This window comes from Pinus tabuliformis, chromosome J (assembly GCF_031772625.1).
Source record: "Pinus tabuliformis cultivar Carrire ecotype Pingquan chromosome J, CPIR1, whole genome shotgun sequence".
NCBI lineage: Eukaryota > Viridiplantae > Streptophyta > Pinopsida > Pinales > Pinaceae > Pinus > Pinus tabuliformis.
This window is the reverse complement of record NC_142295.1, coordinates 1,309,045,639-1,309,063,078: the sequence shown is the minus strand read 5'-3', so window position 1 is coordinate 1,309,063,078 and position 17,440 is coordinate 1,309,045,639.

Sequence of the window (17,440 nt, the reverse complement as noted above, 5' to 3'; positions counted from 1 at the left end):
CATCAATCAAACTCTTTCCTACGATTGAAATCGACACTTGCGATAGTTTCAAATCAAAGGACGACAGTCTGATTATGCTACTTTTTGCAAAGGAGAACTGAAAATTACTCAAAAAACACACAAAAAAATTTACAGTTCTTTTGTACAAAGGAGGCGGAATAACAGCAAGGAAAAGGGGTTTCAAACAAACATATACTGACCATAGGCAGCAAAATTCAGGAATAGAACTGGAAAGAATGAATCACAGAAACCAAAACTGCACAGAGCCTAGTCTGATCAGCGCACCTGTAACACAGAGAATTTGAAATGTAGCGCACCTTGTCCACTCGGGAAGTGCGCTGAAGTTCAGATTCTCTGAACAGTAACTACGTTGGGCTAGAAACAAGACTCTATTTGGGTTCTGGGTCACAGTTTGCAGTTTAGTTCTTGGGTTTTGGCTGAGCAAAAAGCAATCAGTAATGCAACAATCAGGGGTAGATCTAAGGAGGATTTAAGAGCTATCACAAGGGAAATCAGATAGTTTGTGAATCAGTTGTTTAAATGATAAATAGATCCAGTAGATGGATTGAAGTAGCATTTATCTACTTTGCATTTGTTACGGAAAATTCAGTTCGAATGCTACCTGTAAGATTATGAAACAGACAAAAAAGAATGATAAACAAACAAACTAATTTGTCCCCAGTGGAGTCGCCATTTTGTTACAGGGAAAAGTGTCTATATAGAACTGCTCTATCCCACTAAGGTGTGACAGCTGCCTTAGAAGCAAACAGAGAAAAGCTACTTTCGTTTTTCGTTTATGAATTATAGATAGAGAGGAACAAAAAGACCAACCTCTGTCTTGCGCTAATCTCCTGATTTGATTCCCCTCTTCTTTGATAGTCTTTAGCTACCTGCTCCTTTGTACGCCCAGCTTCACAAAGTACCTGTAAGATCACAGAATCATAGCACTATACAAAGACATGGATCTATAATCATAAACAATCTAGGATCAGATGTAAATTGACCATACAAATGTAGCAAGCATCAATGACACAGGAGCATGGAGGAAAACTTGAATAGCTTTTATTGATAAAACAAGAAAGAGCCAAGAGGAGTTACAACAAGTTGTTCTGTCCCAGCATCAACCTCCCAGCAAAGAAGCCCCTCTTCACCTCAAACAAAGCTTAGATCACCCAACAATCTGATGTTTGTCTCAAGAAACCAACAACAATTCCTTACAATATGCAAAATTCCAGCCTCTGGATCTCTGGGATGAGGGATCCATATATAGATATATGTAATGGAGATGAGTCAGCCTATGATTTGATTAGTGTCTTCTGTCTGATAGTTCTTGCTTCCACTTGGAGATTGATGATCTCTTACTCATCCTTGGTCGAATTCAGTGAGGCAAGTGTCACAGGAGAAGTTTCTGGAAGCTTCCATTGCCTCTCCACCTTGCGGAATGACACTGCCATTTGTCATTTCTCACCCATCGCACCCCATAGAAGGGATTTTTGAAATGAAATGCACCCTCATAGTGTATTTAGGTGGTATGCAACGCACTTAGCCAGTGGAGCAGCTGGAATGATCCTGTTTTGACCAATTCTGAGCAGTTTTTCATGGAGAACTTCTGGGAGAAGATGTAATCTATTGACCTTGTCCCTTTAGGGGTTAGAACAACACTTTTAGGGACTTAGGAGCCCTTGGTTTATGGAAATTTCATGCTTGGGGTTGTAGTGCCCAAAAATGTCTATAACACAACTGATTTGTTGAAACAAGTTGTCATTTCCTTGCCGCAAATGAAGATTAGATTTGCATATCGCAAATGACCTTTTCAAACAAACTCCTCTCCTCTACATGCATTGCCTTACCTTACCTTATTCAGATTTTCATTACAATACATGTATTTCCTTACCTTACCTTGTTCAAACATAAACAAAAATACATATTTATAAATGATAGGCAAAGCTGTAAAATTCTCTTTATGTTCTCTACCTGAGTTACACTCCGATTTCTAGAAGGCAAGGGCGATCGCTGTGAGAGAGTTAGCATGGGTAGTGACTGTCAGAAGGTTACTGTAGGTGGTGGATTTGGTTGAGAGAAGATGGTTTGGGGCCCTCAATGTTGGCTGCGTTTTTCTTTAGCTTCACATGTAATGGCTGCTTTTTCGTTTAGCTTCGCATCCAACATTTTTGATAAAAAAAAAATTTATCAAAAGCCTCCGTATACAATGCCTCAATAATGTTGGCTGTTGTTTTCTTTAGTTTCACATCTAACATTTTTGAGAATTTTTTTTATCAAACGTCTCCGTATACAACATCTCATTAATGTAATTGTAACTGAAAGACAGTGATGGAAGAGAATTTTCTATTCCTGGTGTTAATGTTATGATGGTTCATTTTTTCTTTGCGTCAGTATGGAAATGGAATTTTTTTGCAAAATTGTGAATTTTGAATTAGAAAAACTGAGAGACATCATATTGTTCATTTGGAAAATTTCAAAATCTCAACTTATCACAAAATGTATCAACCAAAAAATTTCGTGGGGAAAAATAAAAATCCTCTGACATCTACACTACGCGTTAAATTGAAATGTAGAGCCAGTGAAGTCAGGCTTAGTCAAGCGTGGCGCGCTTTCCCATGGACTTCAAGCCTCATTCGAATCAAAAGTAGACCAATATGTGTTGGGCTGCCAGATTAACATCAATTTTCACTCCATTTTCACCTTTTATCCTCATTTTGTCACCTCATTTCATCATATTATCATGACATAACCCTATATTTCCATTACCATATGAGTTTATATTTTCATTTTCCAAAGTTATTAATTTCATGTATTTAGAGTGAATTTATGATTAAAAGTTAGAGAAATAACATGTATTTGCTTATACCTAAAAGTGGCTTGAGTTTGATGACATGTGTAGATCATTTGGAAGTTTCCAAGGCACCCTTATGTGGCCTCCCAAGATCAAGTTCGAATTTCAACTCAAGAGGTGGACCATATTCCAAGGAGAAAGATCATGGAGATTTTGATGTGTCATGGGATTTGTATCTAGTATTTAGGGATCAGTTCAGACAAGTATGGGTCTAGTAGATATTTAAGAGATCTACATTTATTGAGTAGATATCCCTAATTCATGTATAAATAAGAAGAGCATCCTCCAAATCATGTTATGAGGAGGAGGGAGAGAGAAAATTTATCAGTTATTCATTAGCACCAAATTTATGATTGTTCATTCAACATGAATAATATCATTTTCCCCAAATCATGAGTTATTAGTGTTGTTTGATTCTTAAGGTGTGATAGTTTTTCATGTGTGCTCATTGAAGAATGGAAGGATCCCCATACTAAGATAAGTGCACTTTGTTGTAAAGTAATGTTGTGAATATACTAATTTTAATTATGATGTTCATCTTATTTCTTTCTTGTAAATACTTGTAGATAATTTTAGTATGAATTCATGTTATGGCCATGTTTTGTTGTGTGAGGGTTGATCTCCTTTCAGTAACTAGTTTTGGTGTGAGAAGGACAACCAGGAACTCCTAAGTTACGAGTCTCTTCTCCATGAGCTACATTAAATTGAAATAAGATTGAATTTCTCATAAGCTTTCCTAGATTACATTTATGTGAATATTGATTCCCTTTCAGTATATAGTTTTTATGTGAGAAGGGAAATCAAGTCCTCCTAAGTTAGGAGAATCTTCTCCATAAGCTAAGAATTGAATTGAAAACAATATTTACTCTCTTTCATTTAAATTCCTTCTTTCTTGCTTTCTTAGGTGTTTGGTAATGTTATTATAGGAATATTGTAGAAGGACAATCAGGACTCTTGAACAAGAGACTCTTCTCTATCTTCTAAAGTAAAATAATTCCATTGATCAAACATTTTTTATGCTTTCACAAAATAGATCTGATAGTTTAGATTTGTAATATACATTTCCATTCGAAACAAACTTCCTACACCTGTTTCATCTAAGGTCCCATATATTTTTGTTTGCTTCTAAGTTTATGATACCCCGGATTGATAAATTAAATGACAGGGATTTAGCAGACAACTAAATCACCCAACATTTTGGCACTGTTGCCGGGGAAGCAAACTTAGATTAAGCTAGTTAGGAAGACTGCTTAGGAAGAATTTTTATTTAGGATCATTTAGGGTTAATTGCATTTAGGAATTTTCATTTAAATTTTATTCTCATATAGAAAACATAGAAATAGAACACAAATAGAAAAAAACCCCCATTCACTAAAAAAAACAAAAACACAATAAAAACAATGAGTATAAGTTTGGAACAGCTCGCTCAGATCCTAGGGAGTGTTACGATCTTCTCTTCTTGCGAAGAAGAGATCTTGACAGCCGCCAAAAGTTTAACTACTCCTCTAGAAGAAAACAATGAATTAACATTTGAAGAATCTTGTATATTTGACGATGAACAATTATTTGAACAGGAAACTGAGGAGGACGAAGAGAAGTTGCAACATGATCTGAATGAGAATGGAAATCACACCTATGAAAGCCTTATCGACAAGTGGTTTCGATGGTTTCAAACAAGTACAAGGTTAGATCGATTTTGTTTTTATTTCATTAGATCATACTCACAAAAACTAGATTCGATCATCCTTGTATATTTTCATTTTAAAATTGGGAAATTGAAAATGAATATATTTTTACCACTATTGCATGAATGGTTACACTGGAAATTTAATTACACGTAATAGTTTGTAAGTTTCAATTAGCATAGAGTAGGTAGGATCATATTTTATGTTTCGAATGAGTATGCTCTCCTCCTGCATTTTCACACGATCTCGAGGATCAGAAAGTAGAATGTTTATAAATGTTTTCAGGGTAGCAATATACTTGTCTCCATTTGCTGAAAAAAACATCTTAAATCAATAAAAGATCCTAGGTTATTTTAGGGTTAGAATAAAATTTAATTTTTTTTTAAAAAGATTTCAATTTAAAAAAAGAAAACAATATAAAAAAATAAAATAAAATAAAAATTAAAATAAAATTCAATTTTAAAAAAAAAATAAAAAATTAGGAATGAAATTCAATTTGTAAAAATTAAATCATCATAAATAAATTTAATTTCTTAATTGGAAAAGCAATTTAAATTTTTGTTTCAAAAAAAAAAAAATCAATATTTTTATTTTTAGTTCTTAATAACAATACAATATAAATAAATAAAACAATTAATTTCTTTTTTGTTTTTGTAGTTTTTTTAACACAAAAGAAAATAAAACAATTTTAGTTTCAACAAAATAATTTTAATTTAGTTAAAAAAAAAAAAAAAAAAAACAGAAGAAATTTAAACACTTCTTGCCATACAACTTGCATACAAGCTGAATGCAATTCATTATATGTAGTCGACAGGGATCCATAATAAGGATTTTCTTTCCCAGAAGTTCTCATCACTCCACAAGTATCCATCCTATTTTGATGTTTCTTGCAACTCACATGATGCTCCGTACCAAAAACTGGAACTGTATTGCAAGACATTCTATCGAATCCAGGTGGAATGGGCAAATTTCTTATTGGAGCAATGAAGAGTATTTGGCTTTGGGCCAATTTAGCAAGGGGTGGGCCGGTCCTTCAAAATTCTCTGCAGGACTCTGAACAAACAGAGAAAAAAAAAGGTTTCTCAGAGCATGCAATCCATGCTAGGAGTGTTTACAAGCAACACAACTTCTCTTTCAAGAAGCTGCTCAATTTCAACAGAAATTGTCGAGGCATATCCCAGTTACAGGACATCCAAATGGGAAAGAACAACATGATATCTCAATGGGGTTTGCTCCCGTTGTCACATCTGAATTTAGCTTTCCATATCATTTACATGCTATTGCATTAGGAAATTCTAATGTTGTGGGATCTTTATCCTCTTTACATAATCATATACCTATCACAGGACATCTAAATGGTCAGGGACAAGCTCGTAATTTAATACGCTCTCCAGGAAAGAAATCTCTTGTCATAACATCGGAGGAGAAACTCCATTTGATGGAATGAAAATAGGTATTCGATGCTGCTTATCCACCATCATCTCCAAGACAACTCAGCGCTCTTGGCCAAACGGATCTTGATTTCTTTACTAATTGTGGGAAAATTTGATTTAATTGATGGCATAAGAAACTGTGGCACCGCCTACATTCAATTAAAAGCCGCCAATCCATAGAAAATGCCATACTTACTGACCCTCATTAAATTGTGTTACCCTGGCACGGACTATATAAGTAAAAGTGTGACGCAAGGAAAGAAAGTCTTCCATTTCGATAGGTAGAATCAAGGAAAGAAAATCTTCATTTCGCCAGGTGGGGTTGTTGCATCGTTGTGAACCCACTATGCCCGATGGCTATGATGAATAGAGATTATTGAAAGATCTAGGTCGGTCTAAAATCTCTACCAGATTGACCGAAGAGACCGAGCGGATATCAATGACTTCAGAGGAGTATAAAACGAACATTTAATATGGATTTATGGAGCGAAATCGGGTAAGTATGCGATATCATTCTAACCACCCTCCTAGGCATGGGAAATTGCAAACAGGTAGATTCAGTTGTTCTATTTATCGGTGATTATGATTGCTGCTGGGTCTTCTACTTACGGGTCTTGCTGCTGGTCCTCCTACTGAAGTCTCCATGCCTATGCTGATGCCGGTGCCTATGCTACTACTCCGCTCCCTCCTACTCTTGCAGAGAAAACCGCTGGCTTCAGAAGAGAACACAACCGCTGGATCTTTGAATCGAGTTTTTCTTCACACTTGTGATGAGGTGTGAATATGATCGCTATGGTTAATGGTGTGCAATGGTAGTAGCCGGTGCATTTGTGAAGATGTGTCATATAGAAAAGGGGTGAGTGGAGGTTGTCATTGCACAGTGATGACGTGTCACAAAGTGTTTTTCTCTACCGAGCCAGCAAGGCTGGATTGAGACAACTATGGCTTAACACTCTGTTGGCCATGATCAGTGAACAATTTGACGAAGGCGATGAAATTTGTGGTGTTGTGGCTGGGTGATAGATAATCTGAAGAGGAAGAGAATTAAAATGAAGTGGAGAATGTTGGCGGTTGGATCGAATAAACATTTGGTATTATTCATATTTTATTTTTAAATTAGTTTAAATTTACTTTTTCTTAGATTTAGAATTTGTACTAATGCTATTTACTTTTATTCCAATTTAGATTTAGTTTTTAGTTTATTGTTAATATTAATTTACTTTGATCATTATAGATTTTCATTTTTTTTCCAATGTGTAGATTTAATTAATAAATAATTATTTTAGTAAAAAAAAACAATAATTAAAAAAAAAATTAAAACAATAAAAAGAAGAAAAAAAATCAAAACAATTAAAAAAAAAAGTCAAAGCAATTAAAAAATATTAAAAAAAATTAAAATTTAAAATTTAAAATTTAAAAAAATTAAAAAACCAATAAAAAAAAAAAAAAAAAAAAAATTTCAAAAAAATTGCAAATGGACATTTCATAACAGCTGAAAACATTTTATGCTAACTTGTCTTATTGGAGTTGGGAACTAGCGCACAAAGGCAACAAGTAAAAAAATTCATTTCATTTTATTTTGTTGCTAGCATTTATACTTGTATTTTATGTTCTTCAAAAAGCTCTCACAATTTTCATGCAAGATTTGAACTGAGCTTTGACAGGTGCGCGATGATCCAAGTCCATGAAGATGTGATCTCTCGAAATCACATTCATTATTGAAGCTTGAAGGAGTTAATTACAAATGTCGTGACATTTGTGGCTACAGAGAAATGTTTTGTTGTCATGATTTGTTTCCCACACTTCTCCTTCAAAGCCTCATCAGTCATCCATGTTAAAGTCCATTGATTCATTGCCTTATCCATCATGACTTCATACATGTCTACTTTTCTGAGTCGCATACATTTTTGCCTACCATTCAGTTCATCTTTTTGCCTCATGAATAAACCATCCATCTCTCCACATTGTCTTGTTTTCCTTGCCATAAAAACTGTTTGACCATAACATCTTGTATCTATAGTCCTACCAATAATTTGTACGAACTCGCGTTGACTGATGTGGGATTCCTTAAGGCCCACCTTTCAACAAGTCTTGACCCATCGACCTCAACACCTTATCTGGGACAAAGACTAGATTTATTATTAGTACCTTGAGGCTTGCATGCCCTAATGGCAAGTCTTCTCGCCAACGAAAAATGGGAATACATTAATGTCTCTTGTTTGTTGGATCTTGCAAGTGGCTCGACATCAGCTCATTCATTCACACTTCGCAAGATGTACTTGGGTACCTTGGCACTCATTGACATTAATGGTGAGTTTTCCTGGCATTGGTTAACGACATTCATCAATGGTCGGTAATGCAATGACTTCTTTCCATGTTCGACATCGACACATTCATTCACATGGAAAGAATTGTGCCACGATATGGGACGAGACAAAGACTATATGATTCAAGAGAAGATTCAACAGGTTCAGTAATAGTAATAAAAGATCCACATTCACAACTTCATCCATCATATATGCAAACAAGACACAGATCACATTCTTTTATTCTTCATTCCATGATTCAACAGCAGAAGCTACACTTTTCTACATATACACAGTTTGTCCACTCAGGTAAGTAAAGGTATGTTCTTTTCTAGCTTTTTATCATACAATTCATTTAATACTCAAATTATAATTTTTGGAAAATTTTTTACCATGTTCATATTCATATCCATAGTCCGTGATCACCTTCCATATGTCATATATATCCTTTCTACACATATCATCCTAACCAACATACTTTTTCCAACCAATTACTATTGCATTATGATTCAAATGTTACATGTTTTGAAAAATAATGATCAAAGAAAGAATGGTTGATTAAAAGTTTTCAAAGTCTTTTGATGCAACACAAAAACAATGAAAGTATTGCTACACAAGAACCAATACTAAACAAATTTTTGTTGTTACATAAGAACCAACCAAAATACTATGTTTCAATCAAATGTTTTTAAGAGAGACGACTTTGCAAAAAGGAACAAAGTTGTCAAAAAGAAAATTATGTGAAGTTAAAAAAATCGATATCAGCCAAAGTTCATGTAAAAGCAAGACAATTCAAAAGATCAAATCATGATCAATGTAATAGATTGCATGAGGACATGCAATAACTTAAGTTGGGGGGTATGTTGGGCAGCCAAATTAACATCAATTTTCACTCCATTTTCACCTTTTATCATCATTTTGTCACCTCATTTCATCATATTATCATTACATAACCCTATATTTCAATTACCATATGAGTTTATATTTTCATTTTCCAAAGTTATTAATTTCATGTATTTAGAGTGAATTTATGATTAAAAGTTAGAGAAATAACATGTATTTGCTTATACCTAATAATGGCTTGAATTTTATGACATGTGTAGATCATTTGGAAGTTTCCAAGGCACCCTTATGTGGCCTCCCAAGATCAAATTCGAATTTCAACTCAAGAGGTGGACCATATTCCAAGGAGAAAGATCATGGAGATTTTGATGTGTCATGGGATTTGTATCTAGTATTTAAGGATAAGTTGACACAAGTATGGGTCTAGTAGATATTTAAGGGATCTACATTTATCGAGTAGATATCCCTAATTCATGTATAAATAAGAAGAGCATCCTCCAAATCATGTTATGAGGAGGAGGGAGAGAGAACATTTATCAGTTATTCATTAGCACCAAACTTATGATTGTTCATTCAACATGAATAATATCATTTTCCCCAAATCATGAGTTATGAGTGTTGTTTGATTCTTAAGGTGTGATAGTTTTCATGTGTGCTCATTGAAGAATGTAAGGATCCCCATACTAAGATAAGTGCACTTTGTTGTAAAGTAATGTTGTGAATATACTAATTTTAATTATGATGTTCATCTTATTTCTTTCTTGTAAATACTTGTAGATAATTTTAGTATGAATTCATGTTATGGCCATGTTTTGTTGTGTGAAGGTTGATCTCCTTTCAGTAACTAGTTTTGGTGTGAGAAGGACAACCAGGAACTCCTAAGTTACGAGTCTCTTCTCCATGAGCTATATTAAATTGAAATAAGATTGACTTTCTCATAAGCTTTCCTAGATTACATTTATGTGAATATTGATTCCCTTTCAGTGTATAGTTTTTATGTGAGAAGGGAAATCAAGTCCTCCTAAGTTAGGAGACTCTTCTCCATAAGCTAAGAATTGAATTGAAAACAATATTTACTCGCTTTCATTTATATGCTTTCTTTCTTGCTTTCTTAGGTGTTTGGTAATGTTATTATAGGAAGATTGTAGAAGGACAATCAGGACTCTTGAACAAGAGACTCTTCTCTATCTTCTAAAGTAAAATAATTCCATTGATCAAACATTCTTTATGCTTTCATAAAATAGATCTGTTTTAGATTTGTAATATGCATTTCCATTCTAAACAAACTTCCTACACCTGTTTCATATAAGTTCCCATATATTTTGGTTTGCTTCTAAGTTTATGATACTCCGGATTGATAAATTAAATGACGTTGATTTAGCAGACAACTAAATCACCCAACAATATGGTTTCAGACATCATCGCAGACAAGCCTTGAATTTGATAATGACCGGTTGTCGCACACTTTTCACCTTCCACATTATATTTGACAGGTCAGTAGGAAATTTGAATTTGATAATGACGGATTGTCGCACTCTTTTCACGTTCCAGTCTATATTTCGCAGGTCAATAGGAAATTTGCACATCTAAAGACGAGTGTCAAAGTCTTAAAACTTTCAAACCTACAGTTTGTTGCATAAAATACCCGTCATAGTTTATAATATATATTTTCAGAGTATTATTAGTTTTATATCTACAATATTAGTAATATTGTTAGCCTCTATCGTCTAGTCATGGGACTATAGTAATCGATTCCATGACTATAGTAGTCGATTCCATTAGCTAGCATGAGTATATTTAGATATTAATCCAAAGTTTTTATAAATTTCACTTTTTTTATAAAATGAAAGTTGTTTTCAACCTATCAAATTGCAGTAAAGGTTTTGAAGAATAATTGATGGTATTGTTTGGCCTCCTTTCCATTGAATATCATTGATATTTTACACCATATCATTGATACTTTTCATAGGATATCTCTCTTCAATGCATTTAGTTGATTAATATTTCTTAAATTGAAACTAATGCTAACATTAGTTTATAAACATTAAATGCTACCCTATAACCAGGAATACAAACACTCATTGTGGAACTAGAAAAGGACTAACCATACAACCATATGGTTCTGTGCATGTTGATGTTGTGTGTGGTGTCGATTAATGAGACACTTGTTATTCTTTGTGTGCATATTGATGTGGTGTGTGGTGTCGACTAATGGGTCACTTGTTATTCTTCTCCTAGAAAATTTAGAAAGAGCTCCATCTCTTTGTTCACTGCGGGGTAAGCATAAGAACTCTCTGTTCACTGAGTCTTTCTCTATTCACTAAGTCGTAAGTAGAATAACTCTTTGTTCACTGAGTCATTCTCTATTCACTGAGCCCTAAGAACAAGAAGTTCTGTCATTTCTCCTCTTTAAGTTCAAGATGTGTCGAAAACATGTTTTAACTCGACAAAGGTGGACAACTGCCCTGGTGACCGTGTGGTGACCGCCTTTTCCATCTAGAGGATGGGAGGCCAACAACTACCCGCTTTCATTTTTGAAGAGCGAGTTGCAATGCAACCTTGGAGGGCTCTCAGTGTTGAAAAATTCCGTTGCATGCATCCGTGGAATTCACATCTCTGGTAAGAGAAATTCTTCAATTCATATTGGAAATTGTATATAGAAATGGGAGAGAGAAGGCCTTCAATGTAAATATTAGGTGCATAAATTTTCCTTATCTAACATATGCAGAAGGTGAATATGTGATGTCTTGTAACATGTTACTACAACAACTACAATAAGGATGCTAAATCATACATCCAACACCAATGTGAATTGCAAAGGAAAGTTTACATACCATGTTGCTATTTCTTCTAGTGCAAAGAGCACACCACCAACAGGTGCACGGAAAGTTACGACCACCGTGGGAGCAGCACCACAGGTAATGAGATCACTCCTATATATGTCATTCTTGAAGTACGTCAGCCATCTCCATGTTAGATTGTAATGCTTTGAACAAATGAAACCAAAAAAAGGTTACATTCCAGTGTTCCATTCTATAGCTAATGAGAAGCATAGCTACCATTCCCTGTGACATTTCAATTATGTGCAGCGATGGATTGAATCACATTGCATGCCACCTACTTGTATACCTCTACCATCGGCTTGCTTCTATACCTCTCTCTAGGCGTAGCATGCCCTCTATCCAACACTCTCTCTTCTCTATGGGCCATGTGCTTATTCTTTTTTAATGTCATGCCCAAAATTCCATGCTTCAAGTACGCTCACAAGTGAATTGTTATAAATGAAGTGTAATCAATCTTGAATTGTTCTAAATGAGGTGTAATCAATTTTTAATGCTTTCAAGCTAGGATGATTACTGCCTAACCACTTTTGATTTGATGCAGCCAAAATCACAATTTGATGAGGCCAAAATCAGAGGTCTAGAATCCATAGGTTTTGTTCCCAACCATAGTGTAACATTGTTGCTGGTCTTATAATTACTCTTGCTCCTACTACATCTTTTCCTTCTTCTGCTACTTTTGTACCTCCACTCTTCTATACCTGATAGATTTTCCTGGAGTGAATGTGTTTTAGCGATAGCCTTTCCTACAAGAAGATGTGTTTTAGTGATAGGCTTTCCTGCAAAAAGATGAGGTAGGAATAGGGATGAGTTATTTAATGCAAGCTAGTTCAGCTTGAGCAACGTTTAAGCGGTGTGGTTAGGGATTGCATGCTATGTAATGGTGACAAAGGACGGAGTGGTAAGGCATGTGGCTCTCATGGTAAGGCCCACATAGTCCACTATCTTTGTTTTTATTTTTATTTTCTTCCATGTATTATATTTATTTAAGTTATCAAGTTGATACTCCTCCTTTACAACTATGCCTTTTTAAATTTCTCTTTTTGCACACTTTGATTTCAATCTCTAAGCATTCTCTTGTTTTTGTTCTTCATTTTTATTTTTTTCTTTTTTTCATTTTCAAGCCACGAAAGGTGAAGCTCAATGAACAATGTTGATGGCATATTTTGGCTTCCCCAGATCCAACAAGACTGAGCAGGTAAGTTGAGGATATTACGTCTTATTTCACTATTCTTTGCATGCATTTTTACCCTCTTGATTTTTTGTGTTTAAGCTCCAATGTGATTTTGACGTAAAGGATCAGAGGTCATTGTGCATTCAATGGAAAAATATGGTTTCTCAAAAAACTGTTGATAGGCCATTGTGGATTCAATAGCAAAATACAGTTCCCCAAAAAACTATTGATGTTGAAATGAAATTGTCTTTCCTATTGAAGTATGTTATGCCAGCATTTCCATATTGGTTGCAATTGCAGAAGGCAATGATCACCCACTGAATCAGAATGGTATGCATCGTCCATATAGGCTCTCTAGTCAACCTCACGGCCAAATGACACGAAACTAAAATTTTTTTAAGAGATAAATTAATCTTATAAAGGAAATGTTTTGTAAGATTGTTAAGGAAATGTCTTCTAATATTCTTCCTTTTGACTGTAATGTTGTTGTACTTATATCTACAGAAGACTTACTATGTTTATGTGTCAGGGAATGGTCTCGTGGTTCTTTGTGAGGGGCCTTTGATTGAATTCTGGGATGCACAATTCGGATTTGTTTCCAAAAGTTCAAATTTGTTTCCAGAAGTTATGAAGACGGTGATGCAAAGCGTTCTCCACTCCAAATTTCTCTCTCTATATCTCCTCTTGGAAGCTAGACAATATATCTATTTTTTTCAATTGTTAATCATTTATAAAGACTATTTCCAAATATTCAATAGCTTCAAAAATCCGAATGCGCCTGAATATGTATTCTGTGTCAATGCCCAACTCTTCAATTTGGATTTAATCAAAATATAATACCATCGTAAAATAAATTATAAATATAATTGATTCCAACTGCAGATCCAAATTCAATTAGAGCAGTCCTAGATTCTAGTGTAGGTACAATGCTTGTCCTGAAATTAAGAATTTACTATACCGTATAAAATTAGAAATTTATAATATATTAATCTCTTATTTTCCTTTTATTAGTTCACTCTTGTATCACGAGTTCATATGGTTCCTTGGATTGAACATCATGTTGCTTATATTTCGATGAACTTGGAAAAATAATTTGACATGGAGGAGTTGTACTTGTTCTTTGAGTGTAAGTATGGTTATGGTTGTGCGTGGTGGAATCACTAGATTTCCCTACGAAGAATTACCTGTTTGGCAACTATTAGAAAAGTTTTATTGGGGCCTAAATGTTCTTTTAAATCTAATAACCATTGTGACTATTGGATTGGGCAGCTTCAATAGGATACTTTCGCAGTGCTGGTGGCTTTTAATAAAACTCCAAATTCTTCCCTCTATCATTTTTCCTGACACCATATGCAACTTCAAATGGTCGTGTTCCTTTAGTTATGGTGGATTCCCATAGTTTGTGACCTTAGAAAATGGTGGCTCAACCTTGTGGCTTTATCTAATTTTATGGGTTTAATACAATGACTATGGAAATTGTCAAGTGTCCATTGAGCTTTTTGATTTAATTTCAAAACCATTGCACACTAAATATTGACAAACCCACAATTTGTTTGACATCCGTGAAGACATGAAATGGATTCCAAAATCAAGATCATATCTAATTCCAAAAAGATCAAAATGTGGATATTTCTATTTGGATCAGTGATTCTGTATTTGGATGATTATTCTTATGATATGTCACTAGAAGTTGTTTCCAGTCAATAGTTGTAATTTCTATCTGCTCTACTCACAATATTTTATTGTACTCACAAGTCATAAGTTGATATTATGAGAATCTAAATCTAATTCATTGAAACTTGTGACAACAGGCTGCCAATAGAATTCTGAAATCTAATTTATATCATTATGCATATTGTAGTTTAGTAGATTGATATGGAATTTAATTTTCATTACTGGTCAAAATCATGTACATAATTTTATGACAAATCAACTTTCCTAAGAAGCATCAGTTAGTAAAAAAAACAAATGGAAGCCATTAGAATTCTTTGTATTTCAAATACCGAACTAGATCAAATTTGGGCTTCTTAATGTATTTGAATTCTATTTCTTGTACTTATATAATATATTGATGTGAAACTTCGTCTACTTCTGAACAAGGTGGGACATTACTAATAATATACATCATATTGGACTAGATTCAAAAGATTTATATGCTCCAGGTTGTGATATATATCTGGTGCTTTAAGAAGAGACGGGTTTTCAGTATACTTGATCTCATTTCTCTGGTTCAAAGTGATGCAATTGGGAGTGGAGTCCCATTAATATTCTATAGCTGCAATTCAAAGCTAAACTCCTAATGAATTCTTAGTGCAAGCATTGAGGGTGTGTTCAATCTCATATATCACTGTGTGGTTCATTATATTATTTTCAAATGTTTGTTAGGATCCCCATTCAGCTTAATAGTTCTTTCATTCAACATTTCTTCATGAACAATGATAATTAACAGTTCATAACTTTGTTCAAGGATGCACTTTCAAAGGGCAAGATTCCAGGACAATTTTGAAATTAGAACTATTATCTTCTCTCAGGAAATATGGTTTCTAAGAAAGAGTACAACGTATTTATATTCTACTCTTGTATAGGAGGAATTCCTATTAGACATTGGAAGAATCTTTGTGGGATAGGTAGTTAGACTTACTTTCTTTACTATATGTTCCTGAAACTTGATTAAATGTGCCATTCGAAGACTGTTTGTGGGATATGGATTTGGAATTACTTGCTTTACTGTATGTTCCTGAACTTGATTAAATGTGCCATTGGAAGACTATTTGTGGGATACGGAGTTGGACTTACTTTCTTTACTGTACGTTCCTGAACTTGATTAAATGTGTATTTTCCTGAACTTGATTAAATTTTCCGTATTCTCAAAGTATGGATAAGTTGACAATTTTATCTTTTTTAGACAAATCAATCACAACTCATCCATTATTTTATTCTTTTGACTGGTTCCAATCTATATAGCTAAAATAGCTCCCAAAAACTTGAGGAGAGGGTTGACATCTTACATTATATGTTTAACTATTGCGTTAATGTATTAATATTTCTCTTGGCTACCCACTTTCTGTAAACTATTTTTTTAGTAGGAAAATGGAAAATACAACATATACAAAGCTTCGAAATCTCTAGGGCAAATTGGATACGATTATTTAATTAGTCCAAAATTACAGAGAACTTTTCGTTCACTAATTCAAATCTTTGAGAAGTAATATGTATTAACCACAATGAGAAACACTATGATATATATTTATGTTTGTTTCCATGCTATGTTTCTCTAGTTTCAAGGAAATATTGCTTCTGAGCATTATTCAAGCCAAATGGCATCACATTGTAGACAATCCCCATTTAGGCACATAGTCATTTTTTTCTCTTCTCCTGCGATCCGCACATGGTGAGCATATGCTAGTATAAGATGGAATTCTTATGCATAGGGATAGATTTTATGTGCCAAACTCTGAAAGCTTGAAGAAGTTTATATTGGAGGGCACCTGATTTGTACATCTGTTGACACTTAGTATATTTACACTATGTTGGTTGGCTTTATATTTCTATAAGATTTTATAGAAAGTTTACATGGTCTTCTATTTATGAGGACAAATGGTTAGTGACATGTCTACTAGGTCACCTAATCTGTGAAGGTTTTCAATTTTTCAGTTGAAGTGTCCTGAATGCATGCTCTTTTCACTGGAGATAGAGATAAATTCAACATTTACATTCAGTTAAGCCAGATGTCTAAAGATTTTGTTGGGATCCTCCAAGATGACAAGTCTTCTCCACTAATTTTTCAAGTTTCAAGTAGTCTCTAGGTGTATTACAAAATTGAAGATGAGTTCCAAAGTGGAAACATCAAGCTTCAATCATGAACTATTAAAAACCTAAAAAAATAAAAACTTGAAAAGAGAATATGCTATCTCAGTTATAGAGTCCTCAATTAATCTCACTTATAGAGTCCTTGTTTGTTGTCATTCACCTCATTAATCACTATTAAACGTGTTACATAATTCAACCTAGCCATTGAAGAGATCTAGCTATAAGGTTTGATATTTATTCTATTGGGCGTGCCAATTTATAGTGGTATAATCTACTAGGTTTCCAAAAATGCCCTACAATGTAGCTATTTGTAAATATTCAATGAAAGTCATACAATGTAGCTATTTGTAAATATTCAAGGAAAGTCACACAATTGCACTGTTGGATGCTATATCTAAAGATATTAATGACCTTGAAACGGATCCTTTGATGAAAGTTATTTCAGTGTTCACTATTCAACTCAAATATATTCCAATGTTTACTATTTAGCTTGGA